Genomic DNA, 18,122 nt, shown 5'->3' with positions numbered 1-18,122 from the left:
CTTTTTAATTGAATAATTTTTTTTTTTAAAATGCCCTTAGGAAATCATGGATTCAAAAAAAATTTTTTTGCAAATCTCAATGACTTATTAGATTGGTAACATTGGTCTGAGTCGGTAACGGGCTACCATGTAGAATGCTCCATCGTTAACCCTTTGAAAGGTGCGCCGACGCAGATCAAGTATTCAAATCAAAAATAAAGTAAGTTCAAATGTGTAATCATCGACGTTAATTTTTTTTTAATACCTTTTTACTTCCGATGCATCTGACATTGTTATCGTATGTTGGCATTACTTCTTGTAAAGTAATGGAGAAATTAGCTTCCATAGATTATAATTTGAAGCAACGTACTTATCACTATCTCACTTTGACTAACCAACTAGAGCGAGAGATCGGATCCCAGCGGGTAGCGATTTCTCTATCTCACTCGGCAGTCTAAGTGGGATAGCTATACGTGGGTTTTACTTAAGGTAGGTATCACGAGTAAGCAATCCAGGTATAAATATTAAACTACAGTAGCCACAGTCAGTAGCATAATATGATCACACTAATATTATAAAGGCGAAAGTTTGTGTGTGTGTGTGTGTGTGTGTGTGTATGTTTGTTACTCCTTCACGCAAAAACTACTAGACGGATTTGGCTGAAATTGAGAATGAAGATAGATAATATCCTGGATTAGCACATAGGCTACTTTTTATCCCGGAAAATCAAAGAGTTCCCGCGGGATTTCAAAAAACCTAAATCCACGCGGGCGAAGTCGCGGCATCGGCTAGTATGGTATAAATCTAGACCTCCTCTGGACTGGGCCCTCGACCACTGTCCACTGACCATACATGATAAAAATAAATGTACATACTGCACTGTACTAACTAAATAATACCACTTAGCAAAGCTTGGCCGACAATAATATAATGTATAATCATAATATCTTCGCTCTTGCAGGGCTATTCAGAACACTCGATTCGTTAAGTTATTGTTTAATAAGATGTATTTTTTACCATGTTTTTATCCGACTAATTCGCCCGGCTGGACGGACTGGACCTTGGGGGATAATATTACTATATAAACCACCTAACCTAACTAACTAGTTACTAGGCATATACAGTGTGTGTCGGTTTTAATTTTCCTACCATTATTGTTAAAAATCAGTAGAATCCAGTAATGTTGGCACTGGCAGCACAGTACTAATTTACGCCTCTGGCAACTTCAAATTTTAGTTTCACAATTTTTTTTGTGCAGTGCACACGTTTCTCGCGTGTGTCGTGATTTATTAGCTGTTCACGGCTGAATCCGCTCAACTTTTATTCAATGTGTATGGCTGTGGAGGTAAGTGATCGGTTTACTACGTGTTTTTATTAGAAACTGTGTAATCTCCATAACTAAGCCACCATGAACGAAGGTCATGCCCTCCCAAGTCCAGCCACGGACGTCACTGCAGACCAAGCGTCGTGGAACATTATCATTTTCCTTTTATAAATTCACATTACTGAAGTTTTCCACACGTTTAGAATAAGTTTCTATACAAAACTTACATAAAACAGACACAATATAATCAATATGGTGGGAGTAGCTGTTGAAGGGTGTTGTATAAGGTTGATAGGTTAAAATTTTAGAAGCTATTTCATTCTGATTATGTACTGAGCAATCCCCATGGCATGTTATACAAAAGAATGAAACTTTTTGTGTAAAATTGTAAAATAATGGCATTAAAAATTCCATAAAATTATTGTAGAAAGTTAAAGACCTATCTGTTTCCTATAGGTCTAGGTAGGTCATTTATATATTGTTATGCCATTAGCATACATTACATTCCCAATAATGTACACCCACCTACCTGTAAAAAGACATTGTTATGTGAGAACGGAGAAGGCCACATAGAGTTAGTTTCATGGCACCAACTTTAATGGATGTTCTAGTATTGTGATAAAAAATTGTAAAAATAGTACCTACTTAGCTGTTCCATAAAATAAATGACTAAACTAAATCACAACTGGTTTCAACCTAGTGTTGAATATCCTTCTTTGGAAGCAGGGAGCATTATAAAATGGATAATAATATAAAGAAATAGCCATAATACTTACCTACCTACCTACTATAAACACTAAACTCAAGACTCCTCAATCTCTATTAATTGACAAATAACAGCGAACAAAAAATCTTAATAACTAGTTAGGACAAGTAAATACAGACAAGTTTAGGCTAAGTTCTGGGTACTCATTTGATATTGTGAAATATCAGTTGTTATGTCTTTAGGTATATTGCACAATATTTTAATATTACATAGACCCTTTGAATTCCCAGCAATTTATAGGGATGTTAAGCCATGTAACCAATTAGGTACGTACCTACCTTTTTAAAGGTAGTGTATATAAACATACATGTACATGTATGTATGTACATACTAAAACCACAAAATTGATTATCTAATTCTATCCTTTACCATTGTCATTTTAGTTTAGAGATTTGTGTACTACAGAATTAACCACTATCAATATTTTAATTATTAATTCTTAACACATCAATAGGAAAAATATTTTTATAAATTTTTATGCCTTTGGAATATTTTCATAACACAATATAAATATTTATAAATAGTGCTTGTCTTCAATTGTCTTGCAGCCATTGTATAAATTACCAGTAATTACATCATGTCCATTAACTCATTCCCCTTATTGTCTTTGATGTCATGTACTCGAATGTCATCTGATGCCTTGATTTTGTTTTGACAAGTCTTTGGGTGAGTCATGGAAATGTGAAGTTTGCAGTAACTATACTATTATTTTATTAGTGAGTCTACCTGTCTGTCTCCTTTTCACAGCTCAATAGCTGAAAGGCACAGATATACATAGCTTGCATTATGCCCATAGAACACTTTTACCCTAGAAATTACTTAAGTATATTTTTCCGTACATTACATATTATGTGCTGTCAAAATTCATTATGACTTACAAGTACATCTTTTCATGTTTCATTAATCTTTTAAATAAACCCTCCATACAAAATGGTAGAATTAAACTAACATCATTGTCACACTACATAAATAAGAGCCTAACAACATAGTGCAGTAAAAAACCGATTAAGTCTGAGTTAGATTTGCCTATCGAGGGTTCTGTACCTTTTTTAAACACGTTTTTCTCTTTATTAAGGAGCTGAATCATTTAGTGACTAACTATGTCGCTCCATTAATTACAATCACCAAAACGTTTGTTTGTTTTGGTGGTTTGGACAAAATAAACAATGCGATTATCGCAATGTAATGTTTAACAACTTTCATGCCAACCCTGCGGGATTAAACATGGCGGCTCTATAGCCTCTCGCTCACACAATATTTCCGTCTCCTATAGATAGGTACACTCGCGCACACAAAATATTAATTCACAAATCAAATCGCTTTCATTGACCTGTATTAATTTTGTGTTATTTAAAAGTTGCTAGAACTAACGAATTTTCTAAAATATACACACAGATACCTAGTTTCATTTTCTTGTACCATAACATCTGTGCCATACAATAATAATAATGACTACAATAAAAACCTTTAAAAAAAGAAATTGATTACTGGATGATTACTGGCATGGGAAATGGTAACAACAGAAACGAGTTCACACGTTTTCTAATCAAGGAGTAGATAGGTATTGACGTCACATTTGCGCAAGACAGTAAATTGCCCGTTTTTCAATTGACTTTCCAGGTTATGCGCTTTATGTACGTAAAAATATTGGGGTCGACTCGCACTTGAGGGTTTTTTGTATGAGCGATTTGTTCAAAATCGGCTACACGCAGTCCAGTGTAAGACAGCAGATTCAAAATTCAAACTATTTTTAACCCCCGACCCAAAAAGAGGGGTGTTGTAAGTTTGACGTGTGTATCTGTGTATCTGTGTGTCTGTGTATCTGTGTATCTGTCTGTGGCATCGTAGCGCCTAAACGAATGGACCGATTTTAATTTTCTTTTTTTTGTTTGAAAGGTGGCTTGATCGAGAGTGTTCTTAGCTATAATCCAAAAAAATTGGTTCAGCCGTTTAAGAGTTATCAGCTCTTTTCTAGTTTTCTTGTAGAAAAGAAGGTTAGATAACCGTTAGGTTCATAATATTATGTCAATTGACAAATGTCAAGCTGTCAAGATGGACGTTGCCTAAATACATAATTATTTATTTGAAAATGATGTTTTGGAAAACTCAGATACTTTAGATAGTAGGCGCGGAATAGTCCAAGAAAATCAGTTCAGCCGTTTGAAAGTTATCAGGTCTTTTCGGTCTTTTCTAGTTACTGTAACCTTCACTTGTCGGGGGTGTTATAAATTTTTAATTTACACTTGTTATTCAATTAAAGTTTTACAAGTACTTTTTAGTCGTCAAGAGCATCTACCACTTCTACTAAGTAAGAATCATTTCTATTAAGATCCATTTCTACTAAAAAATTTGGTACCTTGGTCTTTTGATGAGTTCTGTGCGAAAAATTAGCGGAAATACACACAGTCTTGCGAAATTGCTGTCGGAAACCGCGAAAACGTTCCTATTGGATGTAACGTTTATATTATTAGGTATAGTTAATTTGTTATATATCAACCTTTTCTCTTTCGAACTAGAAATCTGAATCCACGGAACTGTTAGGTTCAATGATTTTAAACTTGTTTTAATAGAACACAGACATGACCTCCCCCACGTTGCTCGAATGAAAGAAAGAGCTTTCTCTTTCATTATAGACGACTAGCTGACTCGGCCCGGCTTCATTCAGGTAGAAGTTCTGAAAATAGGTACTTCGTACCAACGTTATTGAAAAATCTCAAACCTTTTGGTCTGATCAGTAAGTGTTATATATTATCGTCATCCGGCAATGAGGTATTGATGATGATAAGACCTGACTTAATTTTTCAAAGCTGCCCAGTGGAGCCCAGTCGTATTCTATGTTGGTTTCTTCGTCGAAATAGTTTTACTACCTAGTTGTATGATCTGGCCAAGGTACTTACCTACTCGTAGTGGTAGCTGAGTAAACTAGAGTGAGGGAACTCTTGGTTTGACCCTGTCGAATCAATGATCAAATATTAGGCTATGGGTGACGTGAAATTAAAGAAAAAAAACTTACAATTTACAAGTTTCCTAACTGTCGAAAACTGTATAACGGATTAAATTAATAAAATCGGTTTTTAAAAATTCAGGCCAGGTTCAGTCATGTAAATTATTTAGTTATCGTGTTACTTAGTTAATCTGATTCGAATTATGATGTTCTATGAATGGTGTTGTTGAACCCTGGTTTGGGGTAGGGGTCGTCGACCCGGCCTTGACTAGCGTGTTGACCCTGCGCAAACGTTGACGTTAACCCGTTATACACCACCACACGCTCGGATAGCGATCATTCACACAATCACACACAAATGTTGAATAAAAACTTTTGTGCCAAAATTAAAATAGACAGCAACCTTGGTTTTATCCGCAACTAGCCGATTGCTGGCGACTTCGCCCGCGTGGATTTAGGTTTTTCGAAATCCCGTGGGAACTCTTTGATTTTCCGCGATAAAAAGTAGCCATGTGCTAATCCAGGATATTATCTATCTCCATTCCAAATTTCAGCTAAATCCGTCCAGTAGTTTTTGCGTGAAGGAGTAACAAACATACACACACACACACACAAATACACAGTGTGATTATTGTGACTATATTTTTGCCAAAGACACTGAAAAAATAAGGTTACCATTTCAAAATTGTTTAGAATTGAAAGCCATGACCACTGATCAGGGTATAGTGCTAAAACCCAACAAGTCCCACCCAGCCCAATAAAGACATTGACTTTTAGGACTATATAAGCCAATCGAATTTAATGCAAATAGCAGAAGAGCTGCCTCACGGATTCGATAGTAATTAGTAATCAATTCAACATTTTATGGGCATAATTTGTAGTTATCCCTTTGCAATAGAAAGACCTATATACCGTAGGTCCGTTCTTTGCCTCGTTCAAAATGTACAGTTCATGTAGAGCTATGACCTTTAATTAATTAGTAGGACAGATGAGTTGTCCTAGGCGTAACTAATGGGATGACTCAGAAACAGACATTTTGCTGTTTAGAAATTTTAAGTGATGATTTTTTTATTGCAATTGATCATCTGGTTGAAGTAAAGGGTTGGACCAAATGTTTCGTTTTTATTATAGAATCCGTTTTTACAAATATTTTTCTAAGGTTATTTCCGTGGATTTGCGTATAATATACAAATAGATCAAATACAAAGCATTGAGTTTTTTGCGAAGATTGATTCATCCCGACATATTTACAAAGTGATTCACAGTTTCAAAACAGGCTGTGGGCAAAAAACGAGAAAAATAAAGATTAAATTATTCCATTTGCAACCGACGAAAAAAAGAAGGTTCTCAAGGCAACGCGTACCTATGTTTTGTTTTGTATATGAGTAGGTATGACCACGCATAACTTTTTATTATATGAAATGGTAAAATTGTTATTGTTTTTTAACCCCCGACCCAAAAAGAGGGGTGTTATAAGTTTGACGTGTGTATCTGTGTGTCTGTGTATCTGTGTATCTTTGTATCTGTGTGTCTGTGTATCTGTCTGTGGCATCGTAGCGCCTAAACGAATGAACCGATTTTAATTTAGTTTTTTTTGTTTGAAAGGTGGCTTGATCGAGAGTGTTCTTAGCTATAATCTAAAAAAATTGGTTCAGCCGTTTAAGAGTTATCAGCTTTTTTCTAGTTTTCTTGTAGAAAAGAAGGTTAGATAACCGTTAGGTTCTTAATATTATGTCAATAGACAAATGTCAAGCTGTCAAGATGGACGTTGCCTAACTACATATTTATTTATTTGAAAATGATGTTTTGGAAAACTCAAATACTTTGGATCGTCGGGGGTGTTATAAATTTTTAATTTACACTTGTAAATTCTGCACGTCATTCCAAGCTATAGCTTCTTAAGAATCTAATGTAAGTATATCTCATAATGAAATAGAATCTCGTAAGTCATAATGAATATAGGTAGGTACATAGACACTAAGATGACGGTGTCTCCTTTATTACGTCTGGAAGCATAGGGATTCAAATGTAGACGTCTGGCTTTTTTCTGTTTGGGGGATTTCACTTTGGCGACCTGCCATGCGAGACAAATTGATTTACGAGTAGGTAAGTTCAGATAAAATTCAGTACTTTGCGACCTTTTTCAAGAGTTTACTAAGAGACAATTTACGGTTTTTTCTTGTACAGTTGTCTTACGGAGATTTTCCAACAAAAGTTGCTATTGTTGATGGAATTTTATGTCCAAGTTTTAAAAGGTTCCTAACTTCCTACAATTAAAAAATAAGGTCTTTATTAGATAAGTTTACGAAGAAAGATGTATTCAGCAATGTCATTTCTAGCAGGAAATCTTTATGATCGTCGTTTCTTTCCCAAATCGCAGCAGTATGTCATGATAACTATACGTATTATAGTCGACGGAAATGTTCGGACATCTCATAAACTACATAATGAAAATCAGAAATGGGGTGGGTTATATTGTTGAATTCGTCCCATAATCCATTTATTACAGTCCACAAAGGCGAAGGCGTAAGTAGAATTTATTTGGGCTTAATGCACACCAATGTCATAAGAAATCTCAAGGAAATCTCTTATTATGGTCCATTTAACAATTAATAAACATTCCTTTGCGTTGCGCAGTCGGGTAGTAGGTATCTAATGCTTTTGTTAAACCACTGGTTTAGGTTCTTTAGCCAAAATATCTTCCATCCTCCTATCCCTAGTCCCTACTCTATATATTGTCATGTGTTACTAAATTCTTGACATTGCAGGTCTTTATATTTTCAAAAAATATCCGTTTCAATGGTTAAGATTTTTCATCCAAGATGTTTTCCATCCTATGCTCCTTGTCTTTACCTTTAGAGGTCTGTATATTTCCAAAAATATCCGTTTTCATAGTTAGGATTCTTCAGCCAAGATGTCTTCCATCCTACGCTTCTCCTGCTCTGTATATTGTCATGTATTACTAAATTCTTGACTTTAGAGGTCTATATTGTCAGCAAATACCAGTTTTCATTAAGAATCCGAGAAATACAAGCCCATAGCATGTGCGCTAACATTAGGTAGACCGAAGGGGGCCGGTCGGCTGGTTATATATAAAGGCACCGGTTTCCAGCTACGCACCGCTAGGGCTTAGGGTCGTTGCACGGGGCTCCTGAATGGCGGCTTTCGAACTCAAAGGGCGACGCTCTCACGCGTCCTTTCTTCAACCACTACGACGCAGGCATGATTGATGGGATAGCTTTGTGTTATGACCTTTGAAATGGGTATAAAATCCGTGTTAAATATATTGAATACGTGTGTATTTTTTTAATTCTTACATGAAATGCACTAAGCTTGGAATTTAATCAAGAATTCATGTTTGGGTTAATTTGTAACTAGCTTATGCGCGTGACTGCGTCCGCGTGGACTACACTAATTTCAGACCTCTATTTTACTCCCTAAGGTGTGGAATTTTCAAAAACTAATTAAACCACTTAAACAACAAATAGGTACTGAAAACAATGATTTATAAATAAAATAGTTTGTAAGCTTAACCAAAACTAACGAACATTTTTTGGAGTTTTCTTTCACTGTTTATTGCGATGTTCTACGGAAAATACATATTTTATAATCTTATCCAAAATAATCCGTATATAATTATTATGTACGGAACCCTAAAAGAGCAAGACCCAACTCGCACTTGACGGGTTTATATTATTTAGATTAAGTTGGTCCTTTGTTATATTACATGGATTAATGCTTGACCACAAAATTAAACATGAAACAAAGGTTTAGTCTAGAATTAATGAGAATTCAAGTTGAGAGGATTAACATGATTCAGGTTAAGTTGTTTACCATCTGCTTGCCGTGAAGGATTTAGAAAGTCGATTATGGAAACGCTTTATAAGCCCAAAGGTCGTGCTGAGTGCCAGTTTAGCTTCGTCCTTTGTATTTAGTTCAATCAAATCAATGTATTCAGGGCGAAGCGGCCTAGTTACAAGTTCCAACGAATGTATGTGAAACGATTGCATTAGTTTTCGATAAACCCAGTGAGTACTAAATCAACCTTTTATCTTCAATCAGGGAAATTAAATAAAGACTAACCTGTCGAAGTGGAGAATAAATATACTACCTAATTAAATATTAAATAGTCTCGTTAAAAAAATATTATTAAGAGAATGCAAATAGCCTTTAAAATTTAAATGTACCATTGAGATCGTATCAATACGTAGTTCCAGGTAGTTCTTTATTTAATTTGCATAAAATAATTACTGAAATTTCGCAATATGTAGTTTTATTAAATTGCGTTGTATAGGTAACTACTAACTAGGTACTCATTACCGAATGTTCTCGAATTGGATGATAAATAATGTTAAAACGTTAACTTGATACTTCTGTTCATTCAAATAGTTTCGTATTTAGCAAAGTGGTTAGCGGTCGTAGAATTTAGGAATAATTGATAGCAATTTCTAATGTCAGATACATAATACACATTAGTGGATAACGGTACATATTTTGTTATGGTATCCAGAGTCCACAGATCATCGATAATTAGGTATATCATCCAATTTACATAATGGCTTCATGTTCCATCCAATCGGCAGTTCGTCTAATGTTTGCTTATCGTGCAAACTGATAACACTAGTGACCACACGATCAAGTTTGCATATATTAATGGATAGCAGTTCCTAATGTAAGATACACAATACACATTAGTGTATACCGATCAAGTTTGCATTTAGGGAAAATAATAGCAGTTTCTGAAGCCAGATACACAATACACATTATCGGATAACGATATTATGACTGTTATGGCTCCCACATACCATCAAGTGTATCGTCTGGCGTGATGGTTTCAAACTCGATCTAATCGCTGTAATCGGCAGTTCGTCTAATGTTTATCACCACACGATCAAGTTTGCATGATCAAGCCTTCATTCCTTGTGCAAATCTACTAATAACTAGCTTATGCCCGCCCGTGGCTTTGTCCGCATGGACTACACGAATTGAACCCCTATTATACCTCTTTAGGGGTAGAATTTTCAAAGATCCTTTCTTAGAGGATATCTTCATAATTCGTCCAGTAGTTTGAGCTGTGCGTTGATAGATCAGTCAATCAGCTTTTCTTTTTATATATTTTATTGATATATAAGCATAACATGAAAATCGATATTAAAAAATGGCTGCCTGACATAATTATTATCAAGGTACAGCTCAGACTACTGGGTCTAGAAACTTAAGATTTCGTTAGGTTCTCTCAATAACGTAGACACTCACTAACAAAGGATTTTAAGAAATTTCATCCGAGCCAGGCTTAGCCGGATTACCTATTTGGATGATATACCTGATTTTGTGTAGGCTGTAGCCTGCATTAGTTAGAAATACTGGATGTATTTCAGGCTAGTTGAAACGGCACTCTCCGTGTTATCCAGGTCAGTGAGCTAGGTCGCGTCACAACCCACGCCACACGGTCAGGACACGGTAAAGATTTAGCAATGATACATAATTACAATATTTCAACAGGGGCGATCGAAGTAGAACACTAGTTTACTTATCAGGATCATTTATCAGATTCACCACCCTCTGGCTTAGTAACTGTTCTAGGAATTTTAATTAATGAATTGATATGTATCGGAAGTACATATATAATTGTTCATTTCGTTGGTGGTATTAGAATAATTTTTACTTCGTGCCACAGCTTTATCTACGAGTATAAATCTTGTTCTTATCGGGTTGCTTTGTAACCATGTTCTTTATCTGTAGGTTTTGCGTCGCCAGAGTCTATAGATTAAATATTTTAAGTTGACGTCACGGATTTCCCCCCAGATTATTTTATTGTTTCTTATTGCGTTTAGGTCTTTTAGATACTAAGCATCTTTATGTTGTTTCGAATAAATATTTTTTTAAATCATAGATTAGCGCATGGCTGCAATCAGGCCTGCTAGCAAGTGATGATGTAGCCTAAGATACTAACTATATTAAATTCTAAATTTATCATTGATATCAGATATAATTATTATTGTAGAAATTAAAAGGAATTTATCATCGGCACGTAAAGCGATTAGTTCATTATTCACGTTCATTATATTAATTTGAATAAAGTATTTGCGTTTATATACCTTTATATTGAAGACACTTGTTTAAATGTTAGTTAATAGAACTTTGTCCGGATTTATGATCTGTTTAATGTTACGCATAAGCTGCTTTATCTATAATTTATGTTCCAAGTTCAAGGAGATCTTCATTCGTTATATAATCAATTAGCCACCCAGCAATAGATTTCTATTTTCTATGCAGAGTTATATGAACACGAGTTGGACACGTTGTATAAACATGAACATGTGTAGTTTTGCAAAACCAATTTCTTAATTAAGGAGACTGACAAGTTTTAAGTGCATAATCATTTTTAGGGTTCCGTACATCAAAAGGAAAAACGGAACCCTTATACGATCACTTTATTGCCTGTCAAGAAACCTATAAGAGTATTTCCCATTGATCATGAAGTTTGGCAGGTAGGTAGATCTTATAGCACAAGTAAAGGAAAAAAATCCGAAAACCGTGAATTTGTGGTTACATTACAAAAACGATAATTAAATTTGTTCATGAACAAATAACTAGTGGTATTTGCAATTTTAAAGTAAAAAAACTATACCAAGTGGGGTATCATATGCAAGGACTTTACCTGTACATTCTAGAACAGATTTTCATGCATAATAGTTTTTGATATATCGTCCAAAATGTCAGAAAATATTCGAGTACGGAACCCTCACGGAGTCTGACTAGCACTCGACTGGTTTTTTAATGATCGAATTGAGGTAAGCAGCGTCTCTTTGCATCTATGCTGACATTGCACTCGTGTAAAGCTATTTTTAGAGCCCTATCAAGAGAAGGTCGAGCGTGGATCCTAATCCGCGATGTGGTGGAAGCAGGCGACTGCACGAGGCGCAGGCGGAGTCGATGACCGAGTATTGATCCCGGCGAACTGGGTCGCGACCCGTTTCCCGTTGCAATGCAAAGGGTAGGGCTGCACCGCTTGTCTCGACAGACATGACATTACCTACATGAATAGGTGCGAGACAAAAATAAACGTCCCAAAAGTTTATTTTTACCCCACTACGGGAGGTTTATGTTAGGTAGCCGTGTGGGTGTTTTCATCGGCCCATTGGTTCCCTCGATTGCTGCCAAATTATTCATTACATATAGATAAAGTGAAGTGTGCTTGGCATTCTTCGTCTGCATTTCGCGTCTCCTAGGTTTTATGACGTCATTCATAATGAATGTAATATTGCGGAAATGACAAAAAATCAAAATAAACGTCTAAAAAAGTAGGATTCAGATAAATATTTTGAGTTTGGTACTAAATCAAAGGTCACATTGTAGATCCCAAAAATATAATATGATTTTTATGTGAAAATATTCTCATTCTGAGAAAAGACCCTTGAAATGATGACGATATCAAAGTGTTAAAAGTGTATTTTGGTAGCATTTTTAAAGTAGTATGTAGTTGGATTTGAATTTTCGAAGTTTGTTTTATCAGACAGAAATGTCTGTATTCTGAAGTCAACGGTAGTTTTAATGATTTATCGATATTCCGACCCAATGACACGAATCGTGAACGAGGACGTCGACGTTGCCGATCACTCAGTTTCTACTAAATTACTTCAGTTCCGATTAATGTTCTAGCATCTAGGCCTACCGTTAAATTGCCTTCCTATATATTTATATTATCTGGATATTGCCTTTTCCAGCTTAATTACAGGCATATTTCGTTTTTAGTACTCCTTCTGATAGCAATAAACTGGTTATTCGCTGTAAGTTGTAACCGTCTGTAACAATCGTGTCCTTTGAAATAAACCACCAGAAATCCAAGTCACGTAAGTTCGTGATAAGCTGTAACAGGTACGAATAAATATAACCTTTTTGCTAAGCAACCTTCCGTTGGAAATGCGATTGAGTCTTGTATATATTAGGGTCCCAATAATAGGGATGGTGACTACTAGTGAAATCAGAAACTTTTATCTAACGTCAAAATGCTCGCTAAGTAAGAGAGCTTGTATGAAATACGTAGATGTGACGTCAAAACTATTTGACGTATAATTTGACGTACTTTTTTAGTTGAATCGATAATTTTCAAACTTAAAACTAGCGATGTGGATTGTACGAATTTTGGAAGACCTATTTAATAATTACTAAGATTTTTTTTTTTTGACATAGACATCATCCCAAATTGCAACATCTTTACACTTAGTTATACCTGCTATATCTATATTTCCATGTTGAATGTGGATAAAGCATTGATAAATATTTTTTGTAGAGTATCTAGCTTACGCCCGCGACTTCGTCTGCGTGGACTAACACAAATTTCAAACCACTATTAAGTACTCCTAGGGGTTTAATGTTTAAAAATCCTTTCTGAGCGGGTTTACGTTATAATAGCTATTTGCACGCCCGATCCGTCCATTTTTCCGTTCGTAGTTTGAGCTGTGCGTTGATAGATCAGCCAGTCAGTCACCTTTACCTATATTTAGATAAACGTTTCCGCGATTTCAATTATATAGCATGCTGGAAAGTTACCTAGGCTTTAATGCATTTTGTAGGTGTTGTGGTTGGGTTTGCAGTTGCTTTGTGAAAGTTGTATTGCAGCAGTCCCCCTCTATTGCACTCTGCATCACAAAGAGTTTATATTACATTCACTTTCCATTGACTGGATGTTAACCCAAAGCGCAAGCTGAGTACCTATTTAGAATTCTGTGATTTATATATTTACTCGTATTCAGTCTGAAGTAATCAATTCTCAGATTGTTTTGGTCAAACTGCGATACCGAAATCCAAGTGATAAAATCAGCGTAATTTCTTATCAACCAGAATGTTCTCGACGTTGCAATTTTAAAACTAATTCCGTTTATCAATGTTCGGTTAAAGAATGTTCATTTATCAAAAGCATTGTTAAAAATATATTTTGGGAATCAGTGATCAATGATCATCAACAATTGTTCTTGTATCTAAGGAGTAGATATTAATTAAAGTGCTGACCTTCGAGCCTTGTGATTTTGGTGGCAGTCACTATTTGTAAACTTCTTATTGGCTGAAGACTTTGTTTTGCAATATGTAGTTATAAGGATAGAGTCGTGTAAACACTGATTTACTTACTTCAGTGCTATAACCCTTTGTGGATCTTGAACTCCTGTACAATTTTCCTACACTTATCTCTAACCTTTACCTCTTTGAAGTTTGAGAGCAAATCAACATAAAATTAGAATTCAGAACTATTTAGACTCTTTGTCTATTGCTTCTTTCGTTTTGGAAAGCAACTTCATGCTTTGTTTGGGTCGATATATGTATCGATATCTGTTGATAATAGGTAATAATAGTAGGTAATATCAGTCGAGTTATATCGTCTTTTTAAAATTCAAATATATAGAAAGATGAGAGTAGTACAAATACGTAGAAACTATTATGTTATAATATGTGCTAGGAAGATTTTCCTATGAAAATCAATGCAACAATTAGAAACCACAGTTAATATCAAACATATCTTCACATACTAAATTTTCTACAGAATAGCGTTCAGTTTTCCTCGCCCAAATTTATTTTTAGACAGAAACGCAAATGTCGAGACATATTCACAAAATGTTGGAACAGTTTTGCGCGTGGATTGAGTCGGTTCGCTATTTGCAATTGGCTGTAAAAGCACGTTTGCCGTGGGAGTTTCGAGGGCGGAAAAACAATAGCCAGCGAATTGTTTGTGCAAGGAGCGCACGTTGGAGGTTCCACGTGTTCGGATCACGTGGGCGATGAAAATGTGAAACTTTACTTGCAGATTAAATGCCTAAAGTTCTCGATTGTGCCATAAAAGTTCTGCCATGCTTCTAGAACATTTTCTTGTGATATTGCCTTTTTAGTCCTGTTTTTGGATTTTTTTCTAATGATTCAATAGATTTACTCTTCTTCATCTTACTCCGCTGTATGTTTTAGTTATGCCACACCAGCACAATGCACTTCGCCAATGTGAATGGCTTGCCACAGAGGGGATCATTAAAAAAAGACTACTTTTCTTTCTTTTGATCAATAAATTTCCAAAATATCTGACCTTGCGCATCTATTTCTGTGATCATGTGTGTTGTGATAGTCGTTATAATTCAGAAATGGTATGGCCAAATTTATGTCAAAGAAGGGTCAACAACCGCATTGAATAACATAGAATGTGCTAAAAATATTCATACTGGACGGCAGATATGCCCTTCAGACGTGACCACCGTGATTGATCTAAAACAGTATTAGCATTCAATTGAAAATATTTTATACAACTATAGGCATATATGCAATGTTTTTAATTATTGTTTTATTGCGCGATTCGTATTCTAATGAACTTAATACGTGAGTCACCATAGGTATTTCGATTGATTCTAGAAACAGTCGGAATAAACGTAATCATTTAATTACACATTAGCTGGCTAGATACAAATATACTCGTAATTAAATGAAACGCTGTCATTAGTGTTTGGCTAATAAGTACTAAAGCATACAGTAACAAAATAATGCATATAAAACTAGTTTATAAATAGCCTGTAAAACAAGTGTAAATTAAACATTTATAACACCCCCGACAAGTGAAGGTTACAGTAACTCGAAAAAAGCTGATAACTTTCAAACGGCTGAACCGATTTTCTTGGATGATAGCTAAGAACACTCTCGATCAAGCCACCTTTCAAACAAAAAAAAAACTAAATTAAAATCGGCTCATTCGTTTAGTTTAGGCGCTACGATGCCACAGACAGATACACAGATACACACGTCAAACTTATAACACCCCTCTTTTTGGGTCGGGGGTTAATAATACCATGTAATATAACGGGGACAGATACTTATAAAATTGTATCCGAAGGAATCAAGGTGGGTGAGGCATGTTTACAGCTTTTCCTAGTAGGTAATTGCAGTGCAACTAAGCGTGACATCCAGACATGAACGTGGGTAGTACAAGATTAAAAGATGTCTGACGTGATATTTATTGAACGGCGACATTTCATTTCACTAATTGAACTTGACCTTTATTGACTTATATTATTATCGGTGGTTTGCCGAAGCAATATTTCCCCTAATTTTAATATAAGGTACTTTTAATTGAGATGCTTTATTTAAAAAAAAATCTACTGAGTTTGATTTCAGTTTCTTTACTTAGTGTGTCTGTGTCAATGAACAGAACAACTGTTAGTTGCAACGGGCGTGGGAGTTAACCTGGATTATTTGATTATTAGTAGAGTTGGACTACTTTAGTCGAATATTAATGGGATTCCTGTGTATAATTCTATTATCATCTAAATATTTACACTTAACTCTCTTTCATGCTTAGCTTTGCATGCTATAGCTTTGATGGTACAGAAGTGTCAAATTTTTCCTTTACATGATCTGATCATCTTATTTCAATAATACTGAACGTCTACATCAGAGATGTGTTTAGTCTTGCATCTGCCATAAAATATTGCTAATGACAACTCGTGGAGCTTCGTATGGTAACCACCGTGAAAGTCTGCAATTGAAGCGATAAATTGTCTGGTGGTGTGGGTGGTGTACGTTACAGACACAGTCTTTCAATTTAGCTTTGATGGTACTGAAGTGTCAAATCTTTCCTTCACTTGACCTGATCATCTTATTACAATAATATTGAACGTCTACATAGGAGATGTGTTTAGTCTTGCATCTGCCATAAAATATTGCTAATGGAGGATAGCTAGTGGACCTTCGTATGGTAACCACCGTGAAAAGTCTGAAATTGAAGCGATAATTTGTCTGGGTGTGTGCGTTGTAGACACAATATAGGACGCATGTGTTGGTTTCGATGACGCCAGCACGTTGCTAAAGCCGCTGTTGCGAGTGACGTAGCCGCCGCGGCCGATGAGTACGGGGCGCTCCGTTCCCGCCAGTCTCTGCTCGAACGCGGCACGGACCGTGTTGATCCGTTGCGATGTGAACGCCTAAACCTCACCTCTGTCTACCACGACAGCCTCTGTTGCATGTGCATCGACCATAAGTTTATTTTTCTTTAAACCATTTGATTTTCTACAACAGTAACTTTCTGTTCCGTGGAATATAAATGTAAGTGACGTTTTTGTGTCATCATTAACCTCGGTGCTCTGTATTACTGACACGTTTTAAAATTGAAGATCTTTGAGTGCCGTGTGACGAAAGTAGGATACCGGGAGTAAAACACACTATCCGAACACCGTTGTTTGGATATGGTCAAAGAGAGCGGTCAGGTAATGTGTTTGGCAAGGGTTCCCTTTTGCAAATTCCTGCTTTAGCATTTCACTTTTCGCTACGTTCTTGAGTATTCAACAGGTGGTTTCATGAATTTTGTACAAGTGTTGAATAGTCTGCTGTCCATTAATTCGTTTGTATATCAGGATCATTGCCGTCTTATCAGATTTTGTAACGTCATTTTCACCTTACACATTCTGTCTAGAAAGTTGATTGACGTGACTAAAGCCATTGACGTCGACAATCGGTATAATTTGTTGTGCCTCAGAAGCGTATCTCATTATTTTTATCCTATTTTTATCATATATCATTGCAAAAAGTTCAAGCAAATGTTATGCTTATGACAAACCTATTACATTGAAACGCTTCGTGGAGCTCAGTTATTTTGCCGATGGTAGATATTATACACGCTGAAGTTAAATTAATGCTTGTGCACTTAGTTTTATTAATGCGATCCGCCCACTTGTGGATGTTGGGTGTGTCTGGCTTGGAACGCACCTAGGTTTTAGTCTAGATAATAGGTAGACTTGGAATTTCAATGCACTGTTTGGAATAGAAAATATTGGATAAATATTATTCGAAAATTTATTCTATTAAGTTTAGTTATTGTAGTAAATAATTTTTTCCGAACACTATTGGAAAACACATTTTTTTTGGAAATTGTGCATTTGGCTGGTTGTTTGCTATTTATTCATTAATAATAATTATGATATTAATAATAATCTATTCTACGAATTTTATTAAGTATTCACCAACTTCTAGGACGTTAACAATTATAATTTAAAACTAATTAACTACGTCCAATACCTAACTTCTACACATTCTAGATGTTGATTGTTGACTTTCATGGAGAAGCGATATATTCAATGATAAGA

The 18,122-nt window shown here is 35.6% G+C and overlaps 1 protein-coding gene across 3 annotated transcripts in view; it reads left to right on the top strand.

Annotated features, from left to right (window-relative positions):
• Positions 1 to 1,183: 1,183 nt before the first annotated feature.
• Positions 1,184 to 18,122, top strand: part of LOC123874424 (PRL-1 phosphatase) — a 38,125-nt gene continuing 21,186 nt past the window's right edge. The window contains exon 1 of one of the 3 annotated variants that reach the window (XM_045919767.1): positions 1,184 to 1,324. The gene's annotated coding sequence lies outside the window, so the exon portion shown is untranslated. The other 2 variants (XM_045919753.1, XM_045919760.1) reach the window with 2 other exon arrangements.

This window comes from Maniola jurtina, chromosome 2 (assembly GCF_905333055.1).
Source record: "Maniola jurtina chromosome 2, ilManJurt1.1, whole genome shotgun sequence".
NCBI lineage: Eukaryota > Metazoa > Arthropoda > Insecta > Lepidoptera > Nymphalidae > Maniola > Maniola jurtina.
Note: the sequence above shows the minus strand (reverse complement) of the source record. Positions and strands in the feature narration are given on the sequence as shown.